At 40.2% G+C, this 14,724-nt stretch overlaps 1 pseudogene; it reads right to left on the reverse strand.

Moving 5' to 3' along the window:
- Nucleotides 1-364: 364 nt before the first annotated feature.
- LOC100767974 lies at nt 365-14,510 on the reverse strand (annotated as a pseudogene).
- Nucleotides 14,511-14,724: the final 214 nt, after the last annotated feature.

Genomic DNA, 14,724 nt, shown 5'->3' on the forward strand with positions numbered 1-14,724 from the left:
GTGTCACACTGTTCTGTTTCAATAGTTTCAGTGAATTTATGATTGGGGAAGTCTGAGTATTGTAATTTGGGTCTTTATTTTCAAAATTATTTTTAATCTGTTCAAGGTCCTTTTACAATCCACATGAATGATAGTATGGGCTTTTTTCTTCTCTTTATTTATTTATTTTTGTATATGGAACTGTATTGATGATATTCAAGAGAAAAGGGTTCCCTAAGCTTGTTCCCTTCCTCTGGGGTCTGGGATGGAAACTATGAGGGGGAGATGCTCAGTGGTGGTGGCTGAGTTCTGAGAGGGACTCTTCAGAAGCCAAGGGCCTCTCTCTTCTTCTCATGTTCTTGATGGGGTGGGTGGTGAGGGCTTCTTACTCCCTGAAGGCTATGTAGTCCATGAGGTACTCCACTCTGTTTCTGTAGCTATAGTCATTGTCATACCAAGAAATGAGCTTTACAAAATTGTCACCGAGAGCAATGCCAGCCCCAGCATGGAATGTGGAAGAGTGGGTGTCACTATGAAAGTAGCAGGAGACAACCTAGTCTTCAGTGTAGCCCAGGATGCCCTTTAGTGGGCCCTCTGAGTCCTGCTTCATCATCTTCTTGATGTCATCATACTTAGTAGCTTTCTCCAGGTGGCATGTCAGATCTATGGAGCACTCATTGGGGGTACAAACATGGAAGGCCATGCTAGTGAGCTTTTCATTCATCTCTGACCATGTCCACAGCCTTGGGCCCACCAGAGAATGCAGAGATGATGTGCTTGTTAGCCTCATGGCCATCACGCCACAGCTTCTCAAAGGAGTCATCCACAGTCTTCTGGGTGGCAGTGATGGAATAGACTATGGTCATGAGTCTTTCCACAATGCTAATGTTGTCATGGATGACCTTGGCAGGGCCAAGGTGGTGCTAAGCAGTTGGTGGTACAGGAAGCATTGCTGACAATCTTGAGTGAATTGTCATACTTCTTGTGGTTCATACCCATCACAGACATGGGACCATAAGCTGAAGGGACAGAGATGATGACCCTTTTGGCTCCAACCTTGAAGTCAGCCCCTGTCTTCTCCATGGTGGTGAAGACACCAGTAGACTCTACAACATACTCAGCACCAGCATCATCCCATTGGATGTTGACAGGATCTTGCTCCTGGAAGATGGTAATGGCCTTAGAGTTGATGACAAGATCCCGTTCTCAGTCTTGACTGTGCCCTTGAACTTGACATGGGTAGAGTCATCTGGAACATGTAAACTATGGAGTTATGTCAAGGAAGGGGTCATTGATGGCAACAATATACACTTTGCTATAATTGAAGGCATCTCTGATAACCAGGAGCCCAATACGTCAAAATCCATTCATTCCTATCTTAACTACCGTGTTTCCGGGGCAAGGCTGGCACTGCACAAGAAAACTTCACTGTCTTTGGAACCATGAGAAACAGAGAGAGATAGTATGGACTTTTCCATTTCTACAAAAATGCCATAGAGATATTGATAGGAATATAATTGAATCTGTAGATCACCCCAAGGAACATTGTTATGTTAATAATGTCTTTCAATCCATCATCACAGACCATATTTTCATCTTCCTTTGTTTCTTTCAGCATTTTTTGATATTTTCATTGTATCTGACTTATACCTCTTGGGCTAAATTTCTACAAATGTATTAATATTTATTCTATTGATGTTATTAGAAGTGGAATTATCTTAATTTCTTTTTTGAATTGCTTTTCAACAATGCACAGCTGATTTTTACATATTGATTTTGTGCCTTGTAAATTTGAGAAATTTATTTTTCAACTCAAGCAGATGTGTTTGTGGACTTCATAGGGTTTTGTACCTGTAATCCTGCTGTCTGGGAACTGAAATAGCTAGACCTAGAAAGCAACTTTCTGCGTAATTCAAAGGCTGTGCATGAAGACCTCTCCATCAGTGACAAGGCCAATGGGAAAGGCTGAAAGCTTTTCCATGAAGTGTGGGAACAAGACCAGGACTAACTGTCCCCACTTTTACTGCCTCTGCAGAGTCCTAGCACTTCTATCCTGAGCCACTCGAAGGGAAAAAAGGAAACACCATTCAATCTATAAAGGGAATCTGCTTGGGTTTAAGTTGGCCATCTTGTTGACTGTCTTAATTCCTCATTTTAATTTATGTTCTTGTGTTGATTCTTTATGTTATGTTGATTATTTTATGTCACCACTAGACCCTTATTTCTGTGGGGAAGGCTGTCCTCCAGCAGAGAGGATCATGGAATCCCTCCTGTGTATTATCTAGCTGCCAAGGACCACAGTCTTGCATTCTCAGCTTCCAGTCTCTTGAATGATTTCCCAGCTTGGTGGTTTTAGGGATGGCCTGGTCCCATCTCCTGTACTTCATCATAATGAGAAGTGAAAGCTTGGAGTTAAGATTTTTAATCCCTTGCTTCATATTTCAAGTAGTCCATTTGGTACATATGAATTCATCTTTTTTGAAGGTGCAAAGTGCAAGTGCGACTAACACTACTTAGGGATTCGAACAACATAATTCCAGAATTTTGGAGGTAAAACGAGAGTTATTGAGCAACCATTGATTCTAACTTCCCATAGTGACTGAAGAAACAAGTCGGGAGAGAGTAAGTGATTTACTCAAGGTTACACAGATTGTTGGTGATTTAAAGCACCTTCTCCTAGAAGCAATAAATACCATAAAACTGTACCATGGTGGTAACCCGAAGCTGCTGTATCTTCACTCTCCATATGAAGAGTAAAGGATTGAAATGCCAGGCAATTTATGAGTGTAAAGATTGCAAAAGGATCTCTTAGCCTGGCTAAACTGCTTTCAAGTTCCTGAAATCCCTTCAGTAACAGTCTTTTACATAAAGTATCTGCTGGACTAATTATGAAAAATGTCAGGTCTGCGCACCAAAACCTCTCTGCAAGGCAGAACTATAAGTAAAACTTATAAAATTGAGTTCTTAAATAATTTCTGGTTTTTATCTATCAACCATCCCCTCGTTATAGAACACACTGTGACTCTGACACTTTCTCAATTTCACAAAGTTTAAAACCTACACCATTTCATAAATCGTTACTTTGGGTTTATTCATCAGTGTTTGAATAAATACATTTAAATTTTACATTAGAAACTAGTAATAAACCTTTATTTCCATTTTCTAATTTTTATTTTAGTGTTTATTTTATTAAGCTGCTTTTAGAACATAATGTAATGCACCAGTGGGCTCAATCATTAAATATGCTTTTATCAGTGTACTATGTATTATAACATATACATGTCCTGCCACATAAAGGAAAAGGAAATGAAGAATATGGATTTAGGCAGAGTTCTGAAAATATTATTCTCATGGTGGTGTAGCTCAGTGGTAAACCATTTGCCTTGTAGGGCTCAATCTCCAAAACACACACACACACACACACACACACACACACACACACACACACACACACACACACTGCCTACAGAGCAACTGTTCCTAAAATGAAAATCTTAAAACCAAGAGACATTAAATACAACTGCCATGACTTTCAGATACCCACTGTGTACAGAGAACAAGATGCTATTTCTGAAACAGAGAATCGATTAAACAAGAGAACATGGCAAAATATGCATTTAGGAAAGACAATGGAAAACAAACCTTACCTGATAGTAAGCAAACACCGTAAGACTGACTTGAAAGTGGGTGGACCTCTTATGGTGAAATTACCCTACAAAGAGACATTAGGAAAGAACTAATCTCATAGATGAGACAGCTCAGCATTGTATCAAGGCCAGAGCCCCACAACTAATTTTTAGAGTCAACAGGATTCTATATAAAATCACAGTGCAATTATCCTTTGGACTTTATCTTTTTGACATTATCTTGAGTTTAAAAACAAATTATATTGCCATCAGTGAAAAGAAAAGGACAAACCTGGAAGAAAAAAAATTACATGGCATTTGATTAAACATTTTAAATTCTTAAAAACATTCTTATATGTTAAAAAACCACAATGTGTACAAGTAAGTTACAAAACAGCTAAGTATCTTACAATCTAAAATAACAAATTAAATAATAACATAATTAAAAACATTTCAATGTCAAAACTGGTAAATTCGATAGGAAGCACCTTTAATCCAGCATTGGTTAGAGATGTAAATTCTTTCATTTTCTCTGCTAGTAGTGTAACATTGTGACAGTAAGCTCATTTCTCCACCCTTTCAACATGGGGAAATTATATTTAGAAAACAACCAGAGATATCCACAAATACTGATGTAGTGCTTCCACCAGAGGCATTGCACTGGGGAGATGCTTCAGTCAGTAAAGCATGTACTGTGAGAGCATGGGTATCTAAATTCAGATTCCAAGGACCCACATGAAGGAAGAGCCAGGTGGGGGATGTGTGCCTGAAGTCCCCGCACTGGGAGGTGACACAGGAAGATCCCCGAAGTTTGCTGGCAACCCAGGTGAGTCTGTGAGTTCTGGGTGCAGTGAGACTGTCAAACAAACAAAAAGAAATAGTTAAGAGAGGTTGAGAAAGACAACCAACATTGATCTCTGGCTTGAACCTGTTCACATGGGAGCACACACACACACATGACCACATCCATATACATGTACGCCCAATACAGAAAAAGTACAACAGACAAATTTATAATGAAACTTACAAAATATTTAAAAAATAAATTTTGATACCTTTATATGTGGGATACACTCATATGTTGGAATGCTAGACAGTGTTTAAAGTTATTTCAAAGTAATGGCATAGGATGCTCCTTTTTGCCTGTTTGTTTGGGACAGGGTCTTACTATGTGGCCCTAGCTCTCCTGGAATTCTCTAAGTCGACAGGCTGACCTAAAGCTCACAGAGATCCTCCTGCCTCTGCCTCCCAAGTACTGGGATTAAAGATATGTGGCCACCACACCTGTCTAGACAATGTTCTTAATAATGTTGTTTGTCCAATGTTATTTCTATCTGGAAATATAAAAGCAGTATGTTTACAAAACTGAAAAACTCCTCAAGGTACTGACTGGATGGTCTCTTAAGAGGCATGTTTATGGATTTATTTTCTCATATACATATATTAACTTTCTAATTAGTTAAATTTTACGAAAAGAAGAGGGCAAATGGGTGAAAACATGAATTTCTGTCCAAAGAACAAAACCATGGAAACATATATGCATAATTGCAACTATAGATATTTACATTTTCAAAAGATTATTAACATACTCAGGGCCATTCATGTAATAATTCTGGAATAAGATGCAGCATCGTCCTCTTAGACATTTGCTCATGTCTGAGGACATTTTGGGTATTTTAAGAAGGGAATGAAGGAATGTGTCTGTAAACTCAGTGTTCATACGGCAAGGTGAAAGGTGGAGACAGGAGGAGAGGAGACAGGAAAGAAACCAACAGGCCAGCTAGTGTGGCTTATGCAACAGTGCACAACAAAGGGACTGTATCAATCAAGGTGGTGGATTATCCTCTTAACTCCACATGTCTACTCTTGCATGGACACACACACACAAACACACACACACACACACACACACACACACACACACACACACATCATATATACACATACATCATACACATGTCCCCAAAGCATTTATTTCATGGTCATGTGTATTCTTTCTGATAATCCAAATAACTGTAGGTCAGGGCATGACATTGAGTTCTCAGTCACTTCACTTGCATGACCCAGTTCACAATGAGATCTCAAGGATCAGGTCACTTTTGCCCTACCCCCACCCCCACCCCGCAAGAACCACATTTTCTCTCTGACTAGGTGAATTCCTACTGTCAGTTCAAGGTGTGACCACGAGGTCGCTCCTCCACAACCTCACACTTAGGGCAGGCTTCCGTTGTGTGTAGCCCTGGTACTTCCTGACCCACATCAGTTTTTTAGCTGGATTTTCTTTTCTGACTATGAGTTCAGGTGGAGGAAAGGGCAGGATCGCATGTCTTCTTCAGTCTGGTACATCCAGTTCTTGAATTCATACCTACAACGTAATTGGTGCTGACAAATACTGAGTTGAATGAAGGAACATAGACTATGACCTTCCGAAGGAATGACTGAAAGAAGACTTTCTCCAATAAAAGAAGAGATTACAATACAGCTTTGTGTGATCCATAATAAATGAGGCATGGGAGTGGGAGCGAGAGAGCATGTGGGAGGTCAGGTATGCTTCAGGGCCCCACCTATGGCCAGAGGGAGGGAGAGCATGGGCTGGAGAAACCAAGAAGAGGTAGCTGGGTCTCTGGATTCCCTCAGGATTTACACTCTGCAGGCTCTGCCTTACTCAGAGCTCATACCCTGAGATAATAAATCCTGTCACTAAAACAGCATGCCAAGTCTGGGAACCTCTTCGATGAACCTATTTGCCATAACTTTGATGACACTGATATATTCTATGATGTCATTAAAGAAATACATTCTGGAGATCTCTTCAAATAGTTTTTTGAAGTGAAGATTTGTGTAGGCATGCCAACTAAATGCTTTTGATAAGAACTAGAATATTCAATCTACTAGTGACAGTGCATAGCCAGCTCAGTGGGTAGAGTACTTGTCCTGTATGTATTTAGTGCTGTACTCCATCTCTAGCACCAAAAGGAAAATAGTTTCTACATGCATATGTATCCTATGAGCTGGAAATTTTAGTGCTAGCTGCCATCAGGGCCAAGGAAAAAACTATACTATATTGACTTGGACCTCAGCTTTATCTTCTGGTGTTTTGGTTTGTGTTGTTGTGATTCTGTTTGTCCTGGTTTTTCTGTGGTCTCCTGTTACTCAGGCTGGCCTTGAACTTATGATATAGCTGAGGATGACCTTGAACCCCTGATCCTCCTACCTCTTCCTCTCAAGTACAAAAATTACAGAGGTGTACCACCAAATCCAATTTATGTGGTACTGGGGATCAAACCCAAGGCCTTCTACAGTCTAGGCATGGACTCTACCAGCCCACCTACATCCCTAACGATTCAGCATTGTCTGATAACAAATAGCACAGAGATGGAAGCTGCTATCACTGACTAATCTGACATGCCTCTTCTTTTCATGGAGAAGCTTTAAACATTTTTCATAATTATTTTTATTTAAAACATGCCAGTGTTGACTTGACTATATATCTGAAAAGAACTTTTCTATTTCTAGCATGTGATTTTTTTTTTTTACCTACAAAAGAGTGGGAAATTTCCACTTAAGATATAAGATTCAATAATACAAAATAAAGAAGAATCTTGTGGGGGCATGGAGAGATGGCTCAATGATTAAGAGCACTTGCTGCTGGGGAAGAGGACTTGGGTTCAGTTCTCAGTACCCACATGCTGGTTCACATTGCTTATAAAAGATGATAAATCAACAAATTAAACAGATAATTCTGAGTGTAGTAGTATGCTGACAAGTTATAAACTTGGAATTGGTATATAAATCATTTAATTTAAAGCATGAATTTCAAAAATGCTATACCATTGGAATTAGGAATGGAGCATTATGCATTTTTGTAGCATAAAATACTGTTTAGGCTTGTCAATAGTGTATTGAGCACTTTATTGGGTAACATTCTAAGTAATGGTCTTCATGCTGTTTGTTACAGGTCTTATTGGAGGTTTAGTGATGGTCTTGAGAGAGATCTGAAGTCCCAGCATAGCCTAACTTTGAAAGATGGTGTCCTTCTTGTGTACCCACCCAGTGTACTGTTCTTCTAGTTCCATTTGCTATTTTCACAATGTTAAAGACACTGACAGCACTGCAAAACAGAGACATACAGTGAGACATGGGGCCATCCGGAGAAGTTGAAGATGATCAACTCACTCCTTTTGTGAAATGTTACAGTGAAGTGTTGGACTCTAGAGCCTTCATTTACATCCTGACTCTGTTTATTAGCTCTCTGGCCTACGTCAAGAGCTTTCACATCTTAAAGAAGGTTCTTGGTCTATAAAAGGAGGGATAGGTCAGCGTTTTGTGATGAGGCAATACTGTGTGCCTTGGGAACACACTGTCTAGGTTGCCATGACTTTTACTCAATGTAATGGATTGAATTGTATCTTTCAAAAAGATGTGTTGATGTACTAACTTTCAGTACCTCAAAAAATGACTTATTTGAAGGCAGAATCATGTATGTATAATTAGTTAAGATTAGGGATTATTGGGGCAAGGTAGGCCCCACATTGATATAATCGTATCCTTGAAGATGGAAAAAGATGGGAAGACAGAACATAGGAAGGATGTATTACTGTGACAGTGACAGATATGGGTGACACATTGACAAGTTAAGGAATCCTGAGCTTTCTAGCTCTGACAAGGTCCTGGAAAAGGGAATAAAGATTTCTGCTGGAGTTGATGGAACAATGGGTTCTACTGAGTTCTCAGTTCTAGATTTCCCAGCTTCTAGAATTCAGGGAGAATAATTTCTGCTTTAAGCCAGACAGTTTGTAGTCCTTAGTTATGACAATCCAGGGAAATCAAACATACAGATTTTCCTTTTTTTCCCTGCTCAGTACCAGCTTGGTTAAAACTGGCTTTTTTCTCCACCACCCTCTCACAATAATTTTATACTGTATTATGTATTTTCATTGTTTAATATGTTTAGAAATACAGGTTTATCTCTAGAGCCACAAACATTGTATGTGTGTGTTTATGTGTATTTTTAAAACTCATCAAACAGACAAACCAACCAGCAAACAAAAAAGATCAAAACCAAACAAAAAACTGAGAAACAATCTTGAGAGAGGTGGCAAAGATAATTTTGTTCCTCCTGAGAGTCTGAGAAAAGACTAGACGAGTGAATAACAGGAAGGTAAATAGAAGTTGGCCATGAAAACCATTATTTAGACAAGGGCTCAAATGAAGCCTTTCCTTGCCCAAGTTTAGCAACCCTGTGTTTAAGTAGGGAATTTTTGTATCACACTTACCATGTTCTCAATATAGGCGAGAAACTAAATCTCATTTGTTTTCCATAACAAACTCCTAGGTTGCTCACTTGCCCTCCTTTGGGATGTCATAGGTTTTTCATAACAGGGTTAAGTCTTAACCAACTTGTGAGTGAACATGTGAGGATAAAGGTTTTCTTTTGTCTGGCTCCCCTGGAAAAAGCAATCTTAACCAGCAAGGAGGAAAGACAATAATTTAAGCAAGCGACTTGTCTCCCTCAAGTCCTAGGATGTCTTCATTCTTCCAATGCCTTATGTTGAGACTATCAGTCTTGATTTTGTTGATATCTCCTTAATACCACAGAGGACATTTTTTAAGAGCTAGAAGGATGAATAATATAAATTTAAAATCAGTATAAATACTTTCATACTTACACTTATATATGGTGTGTTAATTATTTGGGACCTGCTGCTATTCAATTCAATTCGAGTTAAAATTTTTTGAAAATTAGTCATTTTATTTCCTTCCTTTTTGTGTACTTTTCTTCTACTGCCCCACCCTCAACCCTTTATTTTTCAAATAATGATGGGGGAGAAGAAAGAGATTCAGAACATTCAAGAAAATAAATGAGTCCAGCCCTCTATTGTGATTGAAGCAAACACCATTATGTCCTGAATCTTAGCAAAACACGCTTCAATCCTTAATACAAATATTTGTAAGGGCATTGCCTGTGATCATTCATGGTTGGGTAAAATTGCCTTATGGCAAAGTTATATTTTGTTTATTTACATTTTACAATGTTTGGGACAGTACCTAAGGCCCTTTTCATGCTAAGCAAATTCGTGACCATTGAGCATGACCATCCTTACCCTCTAATATTCTAATAGATGTTTATCATTCATTTGTTAAAAATTAAGCATGGGCTGAACAGAGAGATGGCTCTGTGGGAAAAGTTGCTTGTGGCCAAGCCTAAAGATCTAAGTTTGATTCCCAGGATCCACATGGAAGAAGGACAGAACCAACAACTACAAGTTGTCCTCTTACTACCACCTTTGTGCCATGACCCTTCCAATTAAATATAAAAATAAATATAAATAAAGAAATGTGAACGAAATTTAGAAAAGTAAAATGTGTGGGTAAGTACAAAAATTTAAAAACTAGAAGATTCCCATTTTTACATCTCAACATGAGACACAGATACGATATATTATATTTTTGCCTTAATTTCTGGAATAGTTGTGATTTTGAGAAATATTAATTTACTTAATAAGTATGTTTCTGAGACTTTCTGGTTTTCAGACAGTGTTTTAAGGGCTTCTCTAGTGCTTATATATTTAACCCTCCACAATGACTTAGGTGATATCAGAATTAGTTCTAGTTTAATAAAAGAAAGACGATATATAAGTATAAGGTCATCACAGGCAGTCTGGCTTGTCATCAGTGTTTTAAATCACCGAGCTATTACTACATCTCATAAGTGACATTTTTGTTAATAACATTTTTATATGCCTTTTCTCAGGTTACATATCATGGTTAAATTGAAATACGAAAGTTCAGTTTGTCAGATGAACTTTTGTCTGGCAAACTTATCTTTTATGAAAAGTCTCTAAAAACCATTTTTCTGCAAAATAAATTCTACATATCATCCCAAACATTGTCACTGTGATAGGTACAAAACATAAACACATGAATTTTACTCTTGAGGAAAAAATGATTTTGATAATCATGTATCTAAGAGGCTTTCTACTATAAAATAATTATAGCCTCATATATGAAGTTTGTGTCTAAAATGGTACTTTTGCTTTGAATCAAATAAGATGTCATAATTAAGGGTTGCCTCTTTGGTCTCCAGCACAAAAGAAGGAAGAGAAAGGGGGAGGAAGAGGAAGACCAGGAGGAGAAGGAAGAGGAAGGAGAGGAGGAGGGGAGGCAAGGTCCTTTATTTCAAGAAAGGCAGCCTTACCCACAGTTTTGAGGCTTTCCTTCTCCTGGCTGTTTTCCAGGAAAAGAAGCAGGGACCATGGAGATTGTAATGTAGTAACAAGGAGAGCCATGTCACACCCACCCACCAACTACAAGATGAGTTGGTGAGGGCCAATAGTGTCTTTGGAAACCAACAGTACCTGTTGTTACATACCTACGGAATGCCTGCTACACATGCAAGGTGATTTTTTTTCCCTGGTTTTCTGATACTAGCACCTGTAGCCAGAGGACAGACCCAGAGTGGGCATTCAATCCAACCACATGTCTGCATGAAAGCCTTTTCCTTGACAGAACCACCAGCTCATTTCTACAGCTTTCATGTATTTTCTTTGCTGTGATTACCACAGATGACGGCTCTTGGAGAAGGTGTGTGCCATGAGAACAGACATGGCTTCTTATATTGCATGCCATTTTAACGACTACAAAGTTTTCAGAATTGCTGAAGATTTGTTTGGGGACAGAAGAGTCTCCAGAAGGAGAATGGAGTGAGGTTATGCACGCCCCAGCAGAGCTAGCCTTGTGCATCCAGAACCAAATTAAAACAGAGCCAAGCAGAGAGTGACTCCTGCCTGCTGTGCCCCTTCCGAGGAAGTGCATCCAATAACCACAAACTTTATCTCCACTCCCAGAGGACTGTGGGAGTGAGATGACTCAAAACAACATCTCAGAGAACAAGCTGTTTCTTTTAGAGGCCACAACAGCACAGTAGCGAATAACAATACATTCTAGTGGCAGAGGCATGCCATGAACAGATGACTTCATGCCCATTGTGATTTTCCTCCAGGGCTTTGGGGGGAGGTCCAAGAAGCAGATTAACCTGAGTGGCTGTTCAGTCCTCCCCAGAAAGGCCTGTCTCCTTTACCCTCTCTCTCTCTCTCTCTCTCTCTCTCTCTCTCTCTCTCTCTCTCTCTCTCTCTCTCTTTTTCATGAATGGATCCCTAGCAGATGTGCAACAAGTGTGGGAGGTGGGAGAGTGTTGACTCAAAAAATGTGAGAGCTTTCACAGGAGGGTAGTCCAACCACAGCTGCCCTGCCGTGATTGCTGAGAAGTATCTGCTGGGTATTTGTGAGTGTGTTGTCCGTATGTGGTCGTGTGGGTGTGTTCACCTGCGCTAGGGTATATGAGGGAATACATACAGCCCTTTCTGTGTGTGGTTGCTGGGGATCTGAACTCGCATGGCGAGCACTTTCCCAAGTGAGTCACCTTCCCAGCCCCTGCATGTTTTGAAGGAGTTTCTGTTTTACAAGCAGCAATGTCCCCAACTTACACCGCAGGCAAGTTCTCCAGGATTCTAGCCTGTGGAAGAATGCCCCTCCAGCTGGAGGTTACCCACTAGGAACCTGCTTGCTCTGGCTGTAGCAGTAGGCAGGGGCTGAGTGATGGGTTAAACTGGTCCAGATCTGAGTCATCAGTTTACGGTTGGAGAAGGGTCTAGTTGTCGCCTAACACCAGATGTCAGTCTCCCCTGTTCTGAGGATATTGCCCATTGGATGGTTTGTATCTAAACAGTGGAGAAGGCCATTTATGATGAGTCCTGGGAATACTGGCCTTCAGTGTGTTGGATGGTCTAAGGTGGCTCTTTCTACTCCATAGTTTCTAGTGCCCAGTGGGCAGGGTGAGGAGATCTGCATTCCTACCTAGGGTGTCTGCTATAGTCCAAATCTGCTAACATTTGGGCTCCTATGAAGCCTCACCTGGAAAATACAGATACCTTTTCAGCCCATAGTAGCTCTTCACTCTAGGAAATCAGTCCTGGTGGCTTCCATTGCTGGTGGCACCCATTTTACAGATCACTGCTATCCACACCAGTCTCCTGTATACACAGTCTCCACAGAATACAGACATGGAGGTGAGGTTAGCAGGTGGCGGTTTCACTCTGGATGGGGAAGGAGTGGAAGTCAGAATACAGTCTCTGTAGAGGCATTGCAGTCAATATTAAAGGGAAATTGAAGGACAGAGGACCTTTCAGTTTCTCATGTTTCAGGATTAGTGGGACTGTAGACCTCTGTATCAATCATCCAATTAGTACTTCCAATTTGTGGGGTAGATGCCATCAAAACACAAGTATACTGAGATGAGTCTATTGACATTGGAACTGTAGAAGTTTATATGGTGGGAAGTTATGTGCAATCGAATGGAAAGTGGAGTTGATTACTTGTTGAGCAGGGCACTTACCCATGTTTTCAAGCTAAGTCAGAGGGGCAGGATCAGGGAAACTGTGTAAAGGTCAAAGGGCATGATGGACTAAATGAGAGTAAAGATAGATTTTACTGTTTCCCAGGGACGCTGTGATGGTCATTTCTTTCACTTATGGACTTCCATCCATAAAATTGTTTTTGGTCAGTTCTGGAGTTAGCAATCTCTTATGTTTGAATGTACAGTCTTCTGAGATTCCATCTCATATGTATAAAATGAGAGAGGATTTAAAAAAAGCACTGTATGTGAAATGTCTACTGTTGTGCCCAGGACCACCAAAATCCAAATAAATGTCTGCTTCTTCCCTCTTGGAGTTTCTCTATCCTTCTCCATTCTACCCTTATCACACAAGAGATAAACAATAACTGTTTGCTAATTGGGTAACGTAAGTCTAGGCTTGCATTAGTGTGCATAGTCTTTGAATATAGTTCTTCTATTATGAAAACTGGGTAAACTAACTCATTTGCAAGGGTCTCCTTATCACCTTCCATTCTAGAACTGTGGGTAACTTGTGCGTTGAAGGCAAAGGTCACTTAGGTGCTTATGGACATCAAATCTGCATGGGCTTTCAGAGCACTGTCAGCACAACATACCCACAATGACAATAAGTACAGACAGCAAGCAAGTGTAGTGAAAGATGTCATTAGAAGTTGTGGGCAGAGGAGTAAACAAGTGAATGACTGAAAAGGAGTGGGTCACTTCATCACCATCCAGAAACCATCCAGGGGCCATTATCTGCTGGATGCAGGTGTGGACAGGAGATCTCAAGACCTGCCTGACCCTACCAGACCCATATCTATACTTTCTGAACCTTAAGAAAAAAAATCTCTCCATCTCCTTTCTGCTTTACGTAACATTGGTAACTCCAACCATTACTGAGTGGGTATTATGTGGCAGGTATTGTCTGATTTTAATAATAGCCCTAAAAAGTAGACCCTGTTATTCCTCAATTATGACATGTTGGGAGACTGACTTGAGGGATGTTGGCTCAAGCTGGGATTCCAGTCAAGATCATTTCATTCTGGAGTTTGTATGGGCTGGGTTTCATTGTCTCTCATACTCTAGAAAGATGAGGAAACTCTCATGAAATGTATGCAGCAAATCTGTTATGGAAGCTTTGGTTTCACGCTTGCAGTACTTGTTAGAAAGTGGTAAAATACTGCAATTATACTATGCAAAGCATTGATTGATTTTCTCAAATACTTCTCACAGAAAGCGTAGCCTCCACGCATTTCAGTTTACTAGATGAAGTGGCCTAATATATCCTTAATATTGTCTCAAAAATTATGAATCAGGGATTCATTACAAGCATAGATTGCTCATCTCAAACTGGCAAACACCCAGAACAGTTTTATATATTCTCACAAGGCTACAAACTAATGGAGCCGGCCTTCAGCCACCCAGGAGAAGTCGAAAGCTTCAAGACTGAGTGCAGCACCCGTGCACACCTGCATGTCATCAGTGAAGTCATTAAGTGAGACGCCTGCCATCGTGTCTGCTCATTGTCAGCATGGAAGAGGAATTGACAGTGTTGAGACAGGCTGTCATGGGAGGAAGAGAGCATCAACAGTCAGAGCATCCACCCCAGTGGAACCCCAGTCCTTGAGGAGCTACAGCCAAACCAATTACACATGGTGTCTGAGGACATGGGGAATCCTCCATTCTGCTTGCTCACACACTAAAGATACCGGCACATGGAAAAAA

The sequence above is a fragment of the Cricetulus griseus genome, chromosome 2 (assembly GCF_003668045.3).
Source record: "Cricetulus griseus strain 17A/GY chromosome 2, alternate assembly CriGri-PICRH-1.0, whole genome shotgun sequence".
Taxonomy (NCBI): Eukaryota; Metazoa; Chordata; class Mammalia; order Rodentia; family Cricetidae; genus Cricetulus; species Cricetulus griseus.